The 13,980-nt window shown below is 47.7% G+C and overlaps 1 long non-coding RNA gene across 1 annotated transcript in view; it reads left to right on the top strand.

The window, feature by feature from the left end:
• The window catches only part of LOC146892043 (uncharacterized), a 29,983-nt gene extending 26,192 nt beyond the window's left edge, over positions 1-3,791 (top strand). The window contains exon 3 of the long non-coding RNA XR_015005155.2: positions 899-3,791. This is a non-coding gene — a long non-coding RNA (uncharacterized LOC146892043). The remainder of the gene's footprint in view (positions 1-898) is intronic.
• The last annotated feature ends 10,189 nt before the right edge of the window (positions 3,792-13,980 follow it).

Here is a 13,980-nt window from a genome sequence, read left to right as displayed (position 1 = left end):
GTGTGAGGAAACAGCCTCACTCCTGCCCCCGTGGAGCCTTAATTTGCCTCTGACAGGTATTTGGTCACAGCCCCAAGAAAACCAACTGCAGCGGGAAATACTGAAGGATAGAAGAGCAGTAGCCAATCACAGCAAGAACTGGTAAACAGGCGGAGCTTTAACTTACTGGTGGTGTTTCTGAGGACTGGGAGGACAAGGTGGGAATGTCTCCTGATTTTCCAGGTTTAAGTGCTTATGGCTAAAATAAACGTGTTTTTAATAGGACTTTTGTACTTTTTTTTGGTGGTTGTTTTTTCGAGACAAGGTTTTTCTGTGCCGTCCTGGAATTCTATCTGTAGACCAGGCTGGCCTCGAACTCTCAGAGACCTGTCTGCCTATGTCTCCTGGTTGCTGGGATTAAAGGCATGCACCACCTGCAACTTCTGTGCATTTGAATATGCAACTGCAACATGATTATTTGCATAGATGATGCATAACCCTGTAACACTAATTATGGTTTTTCAAATCATGCAATTTTTAATAAAAATAACATAAACAATTATATAAATTATTATACAGAATTCATTCAGGATTTATATAATCCAATTCCCTTAAGGGCACACCTAATTTGTACATCTGACATTCTTGGGTGTCCTTGGCACGTTATCATATACTTCTCATAGAAGATGATAAATCAACAAGGTAGTTTTTACCTTATTTCTGTACCAGAGAGAAGTCACTTGGGTTTTAGAGCGTGAGATATGAACCAGTAAAAATGTTTTGCCTCATACACAAATAATGGCAAATCTAAATGGGGTCGGTACCGCTGTGTTCTGAATTGTCCCATGGGGAAGTGACAGAAGACATCCCCCGGCTCCTTCCAGCCTCCCAACTCTGCTTTCTCACCTGTGTGTTTCAGCCGGACCATCGTTTCTAGTCTGAGTTGCCGGGTGAACTTGCGGAGCTTGTCCATCTGGAGAAGGCTCAGAAATCACTAAGACTGACAACCTTGCATTCCTGGTTGGGAAATAAGACTCCAGGACAAGAAGAAACCTGCCCAGGACATCCAGGCAGTTTGTGGGTAGCTGACGTTAGACTCGGGTTCTCTGACTGCAGTTGCCTAGTGCTGGGAAAAACGCTGGTAAGCATGGATGCAGGCCTTTGTGGGAGGGATGTGTGATGCTGAAACCCGTTGTGGAGATTTGGAAAAGATATAGTCAAAGCCTGGGAATAAGGTTTGGAATCTAAGGATCATGGCCAGAGTGGTAGAATTGTAGGGATGAAGACTAGGACTCAAACAGCTCCAGGACCTTGCTTTCCAATCAGAATAAACTGTGACCCTCAGGATGACTTCATGACTGTGAGTCCGCACATCCTTGACACTAGATACCGCCAATAACAATCAACCTTATCAATAACGCTGTTCATCAAATGCCACTGATGAAAGAAATCAAATAACACGTCTGTGATTTAGATGAGAACACAGGGGCGTTTTCTACTCTGTAAACATTCAGCTGCTTCTTAGGCCACCTGGTAGTGGAGAAGCTGAAAATCTGACTGAGTTAACTTAAAGTGGTTTTTTTTTTTTCTGCCTTTGGGGCTGGGATTTCTTAACTCTTAAAGTTTAGGATGCTGATCAGTAATAACTCTTTCAGACAGGAGCACAGACGTATGCTCATCTGATTTGCATTGCAAGATCCATATCTTACTGATAAGCTCACGCAAAATTTGTACATAACCTGATTTAGGATCCAGCCTGCATATGCTTGGAGTTTTCTAAAGCTACCAGTTAGGCCTGAGTCTTTGCAGGTAGCTCTGGCCTTAGCAATTTTTTTCTGTTTAAAGAGTTATTTTCTTATTTTAATTATGTAAATGGGGAGCTCTGTGTGCGCCTGAATGCGGGTATCTATTGGGGTCAGAAGCATGGAGTCCGCTGGAGCTGGAGGTGCAAGCAGTTGTGAGCCACTTGACGTGGGGACTGGCACCCAAACTCAGGCCCTCTGGAAGAGCAGTGTGCACTCTTAACCAACGAGCCCTGGTCTAAGACTGCTTATGGAATCCCCAGAAGAACCTGAATTTCTCCAGACAGGAATATGAGTCAGTAAGTTGTGTGAATCTTTTTTGGGGGTGTGGGGAGGGGTAGGTGTGATGACTCTGTGGGTAAAGATGTTGACCGCCACACCCACTGACCTGAGCGCAATCTCTGGAATACACATGGTGGAAAGAGGGAACAAATTCCACAAAGTTGTTCTCCGACCTCCACGTGTGCTGCGGCGCAGTTGACCATGTCTCCAGAGTATGGAGTTCCAAGGACAGCTTTCTCGGTGTGTTCTGTTCCACCATGTGGCTCCCAGGGATTGCACTCCTGTTGCTGGGTTTGGCTGCAAGTGCTTTTATCCGAAGAACCATCTTGCTTGCTCAAATGTGCGACTCTTAAGTCAAGATTCATCCCTTTGGGCAAAGGAGGGTCCTGTCTTCTCTTTAGACACTTGGTTGCCTGATAAAAACCCTGGGAGGAATGGGGAGAGACAGCACCTTCCTGATTCCCCCTGTAACCACAGCAGACCAGTTTCATTTTGAAGTCACAGTGGAACAGAGCACAATGGCTGGCCATTACAGAAATGAATTCCTTCTTGTCAGAGCTACCCAGACACTGATGCAGGTTTGCCAAGATGACAGAGAGCCGAGGTCATGGATTCCAATGACGAAACAGGAAACTCATTCACAGGCTTTTGGCACAGTGTCCTCTAAGTTGATGGCTTGGCTAGAAATGGGTAACTGGGTTTTCCAAGTCTCTTTTTTTTAACCTCCCGGAGAATGGCGGACTCTAAGAGCCAGAAGAGACCTCAGAGAAGATGCGCCTTATCTTCCCACCGGTTGCTACTGGCTTCAAGTTTGAAGAGCTCAGGACGGAGGGGCTGAACAACAGCAGCATTGTCCCAGAAGTTGGTGGCAAAGGCCGGACTTTCCCCTCCATTTCTATATTCTTCTTCTGGTTGTACTTTCTGTGATCAATGACACCTTCCAAGGTTTCTCTGACTGTGCCTCTGGGGACCTATACTCTGAACTATTCCCAGCAAAATCCCGCATGAACAGGATTTAGCTTTCTTTAACCATCAGTTCTCTAAAGGGACACAAGAGGGCAGCAAAGGCTTAGGGAAAACGTCCGGTTCGTTGGCCACCACAATCGCAAAATGTTTGGGAAAGAATTATTGGGGCTTTTGTCTTGCGCTTGTTTACTCGATAGTCCGGAGACTGTTATTTGTACTTTTCAACAAGGGGTTGGGGCTGTCAGAAGACGTGTTCTGCACCATAGTTGAATCTGTTTCTAAACGTACTTTTGCTAAGAAATAGTGAAAAGCTCTCCTTAGCAAAATCGGACATGTGGGCTGGTAAAAGGGGCTAGTAGGAAAGGGTGATTGCTACCCCAGCCTGACAACCTGAGTTCAGTGACCTGAGTTCAGTCCCTGGGACCCACATGATAGGAGAAAGTAGACTTCTGCTGTCCCCTGGCCTTTACAAACGTGCACATGTACACAATAAAATAAAACAAAAAATAAATGCTAAAATAGAAGCTGAAAGCCTGTCCCCTTTTGAATGCTAATTTTGAATCACATCCTTCCATAAATTATAAGGTTTAGTGTGATGTGCAGATTAAGAATCAAGAAACTTGCTGGGGCGGTGATTGCACACGCCTTTACTCCCAGCACTGGGGAGGAGGGCAGAGGCAGGTGGATCACTGTGAGTTTGAGGTCAGCCTGGTCTACAGAGAGAGTTCCAGGATATGATGGCATGTGTTTGTAGCTGCAGTTACTCAGAAGGCTAAGACAGAAGGATTGCTTGCAGGAAAGGAAATGAGGGTGGGGGATGGGACTGGACAGACTGGAGGGGCTGGTACAGGACATACCAAGAATACTGAGACTTTATAATCACAAAATACTCATAAAAGAATTTGTCTTTTAAAAATATTTATTTATTTAGTGTATATATATATATATATATATATGTATATATATGAGGGTTTTTTTTTGCCTGCATATATGTCTGTGCCTACACGTATGTCTATGCAACCATGTTCCTGGTGCCCTTGGAGGCCAACTGGGGCATCAGATCCCCTGAAACTGGAGTTGCAAGTGTTGTGAGCTGCCATTTGAGTGATGGGAACTGAACCTGGTCCTCTGGTAGAACATTAAGTATCTTTGTTTTTTTGAGACAGAATTTCTCTGTGTGGCCCCAGTTGTCCTAGAACTTGCTCTGTAAACCAGACATCAAATATTCTTCACCTTTAAGACACTGCTTCAACCTCACAGTGTCCAGACTCTTTGAGGCACCTCAAAAACACAGGCAGGCACAGGCACAGGTTTGCATAATCAGGTGACATTCATATTTTCCTACTTCCTTTTCAAAGGAGATTGAACTCATTGCTGGAAAGCATATTCACACACACACACACACACACACACACACACACACACACGAGGGGGGGAGAGAAAGAGAGAGAAGGAGAGAGTCAACACTGAAGTGGAGAGCCCTTCTTTTTTAAATTTTTTTTTAATAATTTTAATTGATTTTACACATTTTTCTCTGCTCTCCTCCCTGCCTCTCCCCTCCCTTTCAATTCTCTTCCATGGTCCCCATGCTCCCTCATGATACTCAGGAGATCCTGTATTTTATTACTTCCCATGTAGATTAGATTCATGTATGTCTCTCTTAGGGTCCTCATTGTTTTCTAGGTTTCCTGCAATTGTGATTTGTAGGCTGGTTTTCTTTTCTTTATGTTTAAAAACCACTTATGAGTGAGTACATATGACAGTTGTCTTTCTGGGTCTGGGTTACCTCACTCAAAATGATGCTTTCTAGCTCCATCCATTTGCCTGTGCTGGTGGGAGTGTAAGCTGGTACAGACCCTTTGGATATCTGTATGGCAATTTCTCAGAAAATCAGGAAACAACCTTCCTCAAGACCCAGCAATACTACTTCTGGGATGTATATCCAAAGGATGCTCAATTGTACCACAAGAACATGTGCTCAACTATGTTCATAGCAGCATTGTTTGTCATAGCCAGAACCTGGAAACAACCTAAATGCTCCTTAACTGAAGAATGGATAAAGAAAATGTGGTACACAATGGAGTACTACACAGCAGAGAAGAGCGTTGTCTTAATGTCGTCCAGAACCAAGGCTTGGAGTTCTGCCTCTCCATTCTGCACACTTCCTGCCCACACCCGAGCAATGGATACATAACAAAATTGTTCATTCAGCCCCGCCCCAAGTTTACAAACATTCATTAGTCAAAAAGATATTCTAGTGAAGTCTTTAATTCCAGACACACGTTGGTGCGCTAGCTCCTTGAGGAAATGTGTGTAGAGAGGGAAGGCTTCCAGCCTGGGCATCTAGATCTCACTGTTCCTACCACAAGAACCTAAGTCCCTCTGGGATCATTAAACATTGGTAGCTGGGATCAGTATATACATTTGTAGAGAGCTCAGTAAATACACACTGAAAACTTTACGAGGGACGTTATGATTAAAAACCCTAAGGCTCTCAGTGTCTAATTCGGGTGACTTCTTCCTCGGGATAAAATGATGGAAAATGTACTGAATTCTATCTCTTTGAGCCAAGCCACTGTTTAACCTCAAACACCACAAGTCAAATTTTCCCTATTGCATGCTGGCCTCTCAACACACTGGAACTTGCCAAAGTCAAAGAATGCCCATTTGATAGCCTCTCTTTCTAGTAGTAAGACTAAAAGGAACATATATATGTTAAAACGCATGCTGACATCCTAGGATTCTTTTGAATTAAATATCTGAATGAAATAGAAATACTCAGCCTGGATATGTGTCTTTACATGCTTGTACTTACCCTGCATCTTACATAATAGAATATTCTAATAACAGGAGACAGTCTTAAGTACATATTCTTTATTTAGTACACATACGACTTTCATTCAAATTAAAATTTTCAAACAATTAAAATAGGAACCCAGAACAGCCAAACGCTCCTGTAAAACCCTTGCTCAACTGAGTGTCGTGCACAACTGTGCCTTTAGAAGTTCCCCGGGCAAATGAAAACCAGTTTTTCATAATTAGAAATAAACTATTTGTGCTGAAGACCACAATTATCCTAGGATCCTATAATTTGCGTATTTTCCATAGTAATTCTCAAAGTCAGAAAGTGTGTATAAATTGTCAGGTTTGTGTATTTGTTCTCGATCATTCATGGGGGCCGGTGCGGGGGGGGGGGGGGGCGGCAGAGCAGTCCTTTCCCTTCTTCTGAGCACTGCTCTTCAAAGGCAAATGGTGAAACTCTCGCATTCCCAGCCCTGTGGCGGAAATGATCTAATTAACAAGGTTACACAATTTACATTGTGAGCTTCGGTACCAGAGGGTTTATGTTAGACAGCAGATGATGTCAGAGGGTCTGTCAAAAATCCCCCAGCCTCCTCCCACTCTCGTGGCATGTGTTTGATCTGACTTTGTTAAGCTGCCAATTTAAAATCTGAATAAAAATTACTGTGTTAAAAGGAAGATAGAAGATAATCCAATGCTATCAGAAGGGCTCCCCAAGTGCCAAAGCAGTGTTAAATACTGTTTTATTGGGGGTGGGGGGAGATGGAATGCCTAAAAAAACCGCAACAAACTCCCCAGACTGAAAATCCAGCTATATCTGGAACCCAGAGGTGTCTGGTTTGACATTTTGTGATTGTCCATAAATAGTCCCATAAAGTCCAGCAAATCTACAGGCATTAAAAGCTGTCTTTACAGTAAAAAATAAACAAGTGTCTGATGTTAAGAAATTGCCTAGTAAGGCTTTGGGGTCCAGCCCTTAATCACAGCATTTGGGAAGCAGAGACAGGTCAAACCCTGAGAGTCTAAATAGTGAGTTCCCTCCAGTAAAGCCAGGGAGAGATCCTGCTTCCCAAAGCAAAACAAAATAGCAAAAAGATGAAAGAAGGAGGAAGGGAGGGAAGGAGGGGGGAAGGGACAGAAGGAGAAAGGGAGGAAGGAAAGAGAGAAAGGAAAAGAACTTAGTTTGGCTTGGCAGTGGTGGGGCACACCCTTGATCCCAGCACTCAAGCAAAGGCAGGTGGATCTCTGAGTTTGAGGACGGCCTGGTCTACATAGCAGAGCTCCAGGACAGCCAGAATAGCTACACAGAGAAACCCTGTCTCAAAAAACCAAAAACCAAACAACAACAACTCGCTAGTGCTAGGAATGGTGGCTCCCACCTGAAATTCCAGTGTTGGCAGAGGGGAGCTGAGACAGGAGGACTGCAAAGAGCATGAGGCCAGCCTGGGCTGTATACTGAACTCCTGTCTAGAAAAGAAAAGAGAAAGAGAAGACAACGCGGTGGAGGGTGGGGGTGGGGAGGGAGAGACTCAAAGAACTTTGCTTTTAATGGCACCCGAGGTTTGTGCTGGGAGAACTGTGGAGTCCGAGGATCCGCTGGCCTAGCACCATCAGCATCAGGTGGACCCTTTAAGGAGACGGAAGAGGCAAAGCAAGTGTCTCCACTCTGCAAAAAGAAAGGCCTATCGGGTATTTCCAGATTAGAGTAACAACTTGCAAAGTCTCAGGCCACGCCTTGCAGCTCAGGCAGTCATCTAAGATGAATTGAGAGCAAATGCAATCTTATCCACGCTTGTGCGGTACTCGGATTCCCCCATGTCCTCCGCCGCTGCGGGAAAGTAAGTGGAAAGACCTGGCTGGGTAAAGAGACTCAGGACAGAGCTCTGGCGACAGCCTGGATTTTGCATGGCAGAAAGTTTTGAGGCTTCCTTCCCAGACTTCCAGGAGACTTGCTTCAATTTAGGAGACTCTCTGTCTCCACCACCCTCTAAATTCTGAATGGGAAGGAGCCAGATAGGCTCCCCGCCCCCTGGCCCGGCAGGATTTGGCGCCGTAGTGCGCAGCGGGGACCGTCCATCCCGAGGGGGCGCCCTGTGCTCGGCGCCGCCCCCAAGCTGGACTCTCGCCACCGGCCCTAGCTCCCCCTGGAGCTGGGAGGATCAGAGTTGTTGGGACGTTCAGCTGGCCAGAAACCGCTGGTGAGGAGACGCCAGCAGACGACACCCACCTGTTTGCTCATGTAAGGTACAATTCAAGCAAAGAAACTGCAACTAGGGGCCAGATTCCACCAGAGGCATGGCAGAACCATAGGGACACACAGCCTCTTGCAGATTAAGCTGCCCGAAGGCCAAGAGCTGCGTTCAGAGCCCCCAGGCTAGCAGATGTTGCCTTAGGGTTATTGCGCAAAACCGCGCGTGCCACCAAGTCCGGCAGGCTGGTGCAGGAAAAGTCATTGGAGCTGCTGGGACCACAAAAAGCACCTTTGCACAAAGAAAAAGAAAAGAAAAGAAAATGTCCCAGGAGAGGGAGGGTGTTGGAGAAGGCGAAGTTAGAAGACAGGATGGGACCAAGAGAAAACTTCCCCTCCGCATAATTTAGGGCCAAAAATGAACTGTAGCTGCTGATTTTAAAAGTCAGCCTCTGTGGGCACAGTAGTTAGGAGCACTTGTTCAAAGGACCCCAGATCAGGTTCGGGGACTCTCAACGGGCTGCTCACAATACCCAAGGGATCCTAAACCCTCTTCTGACTTCTGCAGTCACCTTCACAAATACACATTTAAATAAAAGGTTTTTTTTTTATCTATTCTAAAAAATTGCTTTGAGTGTGTGGTAGCGGTCTGAGGGGTAGGCGAAAAAAGCAGCTGATTAAGATATTGATTGCCAGGACAAATTCCCACAATTTTCAGCAGAGTTAGGTAAAAGTGGCATCTGAGGACGTGGAGAATCCGACGAGCTCCCTCTTGATAGGAACTTTTTCCTGCAAAGCTCGCAGGCTGGCAGTACCTGTTGTGTTCTTTTGTTTTTCCTCTTCTTCAGTGCTGAATCAATCAAACCCAGGGCCTCGCATGCTAGGCCAGTGTCATGGAGTTAAATCCTCTTAAACTATCTTTGCTCCATTCCTGCTCGGAGACATTCTTATGTAACTGCATCAGAAAGCATCCACACTGGAAAACTCCGCAGGTGACCTCGCTGCAGAGCCGAGCCTGAAAGTCTTACACATCCTTTGCTCCCCTGAAAGCTTTTTAACTGGAGAGGAGGCTGGGTGGCCTCACACTTGGGTTTTTGGAAGACCTTCCAGCCTAAATTCCACAGCCCCATGAAAAGCACACTGCTACATCTGACAGAGATCTGGCTCCAGGACTTATGCATAGCACTGACTCGGCTTTCACAGGCTGTATGAGAGTTTTAACGGGTGGCACCGTTTCTCCTGGGCCTTCAACAAGTGCAAATGAGAATTCTACATTGGAAATACTGCCAGATCTGGGGCAAGCTTATAACTCCATTTCTCACCCTGGGCTCAGCTAGCCTTCTAGAAGCCAATAGTGGCACACCCCTGCCTCCCAGCTCTGAAAGGCTAGTGGCCACAGGCTGGAATGGCAGAGACAGAAGCTCCCAATTTCAGAGTGGCTTGCATGCACCCACTGCCAAATGTGGGTGGTACATATGATTTGTGGATGCCAGCCCTTCAAGAAATCTCCATGGGGGAGGATAGAATGACCAGGGTTGGGGGTGGCACAGTTCTGAATGTTCGGATACCAACTCAGAGGGTTATAGTAAGTTGTGAGGAGTGATGCCTAGATTAATAAGAGGCAATCTAAAGGAAAGGACCCCCTTCTTTTGCAATGGAGAGGCAGGCAGAGGCATCTGGGTGGAACCCCCAGGCACCCCAGTCTGTAACTTGGCTACACAAAGTTCCTCTCACTCTGCTTTATTTAGACCTAGAAATGCTTAGAAGACTCCAAGCAAGAACCCCTTGGAGTTTCTTAGGACATCAACCTTTTCAATTTTGCCTTGACATTTAGTGGGTACCAACGGGCTCTACTTCAATTTTTTTTCTCCTTCAGTACACAATCAGAAGAATGACCTCGGGTAAAGGGGGCGAGATATCTACTGGAACCAGTCACGAGTTTCGTGAGAACCCTGCAGCCAAGAACACTAAAAGGGAGGCACAGTTTCCAAGAATTCACACACACACACACACACACACACACACACACACACACACACCTATTTTAAGGGCCTTAAGGGACTCTGAAGATTTGGGGAAAGTTAGCATTGGAGTTAGGGAACAGCAGGTGGGCTCATTCCAAAGAGCCCAATCGTAGGAGCCTCCTAAACTCCCCCCACTTAAGCTCCAAAGCCCAGGTACCCTGGTTCTTTCTCGGTCTGACAGGACAGGACACGAAGGGACTCGCTGTGACCAAACGATTTACTCTACACGAAGTTAGTCCCCTTTTCTTCTGTCGTCCCCCCCCCCCCCATCCACAGCACCACGCGGTTCTGCATAGTTTCGCTCCCGGGCAAATCACTTTATGACAGGGTGTGATAAGTGGTGATTTTGTTCCTCTTTTGATGGCAGGATTGCTTTGTAAACAGAAGCACAAACTCGTTCCGATAGTGGTTCCGCACCAGTGCACCAGCCACCCTGGCACAGCGGTCGGCGGAGGCAACCATTGCACCTGTCGCCCAGGGCAGAGGAGAGCCCGGAGGCCCGGCGTGAAAGGTCTCCGCCGAGTGGCGGCGCGCTCTTTCAGCCTTCAGGCCACATTCCCAGTCACTGTCCCTTCCTTCCCTCTGGTGCACACCCAGGGCCTTTTGCACACGTTGGCTCTTTCTGACATCTGGGAGCGTCAATATAAGACCGTCCGGATGCACTCCGAGGTCCCAAGTCCTCGTTTCAATATCTTCTCCCTAGGCACCTTTGCAAAGCAGTAGAGCTTCTTTCTCCTGTGGTTTTCTGGTAATCCTCTTCTTTTGCCTTAATCCTTCTGGAGAGTCCAGAGCGCTTTGGGGGCCCTGGAGACATTGCTTCCAATGAAGGCCTCAGGTACAGTGGAAAACGTCACCCCCCCCAACTTTTTTCTCTTCCTCCCTTCCTGACTCGGAACCCTAAGAACTACTTTACTATTCAAAGTTGAGTTGAACTTTCTCTGGCCCAAGGGCAACCAGAAAGATGAGGGAAAGAGGGCGGTTCTGTGGGCTTGCTCATTGATTCCTGATCCCCAAACGGGAAAGCGAACCACACACAGGTCATCATAACAGCGACTTTAGAGTTAACCCACTCTTCAGTCTTCGATCTAGATTCGCAAGTAGTTTTAAGGAGCTTCAGGGGCCAGCGGTAGAAGTACTTCACCAGACACAAATGAGAAGTCATGGTGGCCCCGGGGCGGATGAAAATGAGGTGCACAGAGTAATCTTAGTTGGGGATTCCTTTTGCGGTTTCGGGGCTGGTGGCGCTAAAGGAGAGAGAAATGGATTTCTGTGTATTTGATACCCCAGGCCTGGCAGAGCCCCAACACAGCTCTACCTGCAGCTGGAATTGCTGCCATCTGTCACTCGGTCTTCTCTGCCTTTCCCGGAAAGCGCGTTCTGGACGCGCACAGAAAGTTTGCTAAGTCAGTGCTAAGGCCCTATTAGTTGCGGAGTCTACCGGCTCCAGTACTGGGTACTGCTGCCTGTCTAGGAGAGCCGCTGTAAGCCTAAATTCAGATGAAGCCGGGGAGTGGGCGGGGGGGGGGGGTGTTGGGGGGCGGCTCAGGTCAGCCCTTCAATGCTGCCCTGAGCACTGCTGGTGTTCCAGCCCCTCTGCGCCCGGATGGGTCACGAGAGATGAGAGAGTGTACATTATGGAAAGGCTGTGACGTTGGAAGCTGGTGTCTGGGGAACAGGACTCAGCCAAAATTTGGATGGACCGGTCTCTGAGGAGGGAGTCCTGGGAGGGGTCTAAAATGGAGCTGGCCTCGTCTTCAATTGAAGACTGGTTTGGGGGTGCTATGAATCCAAGGTGTGTTTGGAGTGGTAGAAATGGACCTCCTTGTGGGAGCTAGGTAGACAGACTCTCCAGCGCTCAGCGAAGGTCATGTGACTTCCTAAAGGGATTTTTCTCAGGCTCTCCTCCTGAATTCTCACCAATTACCCACTTTGAAATCAGGAAACCGAGTTTCAGATAACTTCAGAAATTTGCTTAAGACACAATCAACAAATGAATAGGGCAGAACCGAAGTTTTACAGGAAAGCTAAATTCTAGATCTTTTCTCTTTTCCGATCTTCTTTCTCCACCCTCCATCTTCTGATGAAGGATCCCCAAGACTCTTCCCAAGTCTCAGGATCTTTGATTTCCAGTTTCCCTGGCCGCTCTGAGCAGTGACTGACTTTGTACACACCACCACCGACGGCCTTGCTTGCCTCTTCCTGCGTGCATCGCCTTGTCCGCCAACACAAAACACCCAGGGTGAAGATGGAGATCCTCATGCTGTACCCCAGCCCTGGCACTATCCTGTTCGGTGTTTCAGGGCCGGGCCCACTCTGAGGGTGCGCGATGGTTCCATTTGTATTAGGGACCACAAGGCTGCCGGGATCGGTAATCATTGCTCACTTGTAAAAGAGCACAGCGCCCCCCAGGGGAATCACAAGGAGCTGCAAGTACTGCCTCCAGTCTGTCTTGGACTAAAAAAGGGGGGTTCAGCCTGTTTGAAAAAGCAAACAAGAAACAAAAACAAAAAGGGAGGATTCAGTGTAGACATTCATGAGTTTAAGACACCCTTTGACAATTGTCTCTAAAACAAAATAAAAGGAAAACAACCCAAAAACTCCACCTACAAACAAACTTGTTGAGCAAGGTTTTAAGACGGGTCCAAGAAAGTTTCCAATCAAGTAGAAAATCGGCACTGAGATGAAAGGCCAGCAGATTAAGAGACGATTAAAATGCTGAAGGGACTCCAAGGAGAGACAGCAACACTCCTCCCCTTGACACTCAAGCGGGATGCACCATCTAGACCAGCCTCCCCGACAGGATAGGAAGGAGGAGTTTTGGGGTGGAGACGTCTTTTTCGCGCTGCCGTTCGCAGCTGACCTTTTACATACATTTGCTGACTTGTCAGAGAAATGGTTTGAGACCGGTTCTTTGTTCCTCCCTAAGTCCCGGCGAGGGTAGCCACGGGAGAATGATTGAGTCTGTCCCGGGTGCTCCAGGCCTGAGCTCCTATAACCGGAGATCTCATGGTTCCCGGGAAAATGGGTTGCTGCAGTTCCCTGTGGGAGCAGGGCGCCCACCCCCGGGCGAATCTCCTCGCCTCGTTCCTGGCCAGGTGTGATTGCTGACCGAGATGAGCAAGATGGGAGCCCCAAATCCTGTGGCTTCTTTTAAACTCCCCTCTAATTAGAAGCAGGAGTGAAGTCACTTGAGCGATTTTATCTGTCATGGGAAAGCAAACCCCAACCCGAAAACCTCAGCTGCCGAGCCCAGAGCCACCAACGCCCCACTCTCGCTTTTAAAAGTTTTTAATGAAAAAGATAGAGTCCGGAAGTCGTATGGGGCGTTGGAGCGTGGGGATGGACCCGGAACCGTGGACGTGGGCTGGTGGGCTTTTTACTTAAGTGCTAAATATTCCGACGTAAAAGAGCATGTGTGTGTTTGTAGTTGTAACCCGACTCCTCTGCCCATGGAAGGAGACTGAATCTCGGAGACAGAAATGAAGCAGAATTGCGAATATCTTCACCTATTGAGCAACATTTGATCTGGAATCCACCGCGGAGGCCGCCCTGGGGGTGGCAGCCAGATCCGCTAAGGCAGGCCGTGCCTTGAAGCCCGTGGGCGGATGAGGAGGAGGGGGCGGGGACCCTTTCCCATCGCTAACGTCCAGGTGTGCCCTGACTCTAGGTCTGGGCCCTTCTTCGGGTCTGGCCCATCCCCCTCAACCCTTCCCCCACCTCTAACCCAAAAGTTCCGGGGCCAAGGGAAAGGTGGAATGAGCTTGCAGACGTCCCCACTACACGACTGCTCAAACACGCGCTCACACTCGCGTGGGACTCAGCAGCCTTCAGCAGCCAGTCCCTGGCTTCGGTTCACTGGCCAGGGACTGACCGGGAAAGCGGGTTAGGGCTGTTGGAAAAAGCTGGAGCTGATGGTGAGATTGCCGTGGCTATAAAT

This window comes from Myodes glareolus, chromosome 14 (assembly GCF_982192425.1).
Source record: "Myodes glareolus chromosome 14, mMyoGla1.1, whole genome shotgun sequence".
NCBI lineage: Eukaryota > Metazoa > Chordata > Mammalia > Rodentia > Cricetidae > Myodes > Myodes glareolus.
Note: the sequence above shows the minus strand (reverse complement) of the source record. Positions and strands in the feature narration are given on the sequence as shown.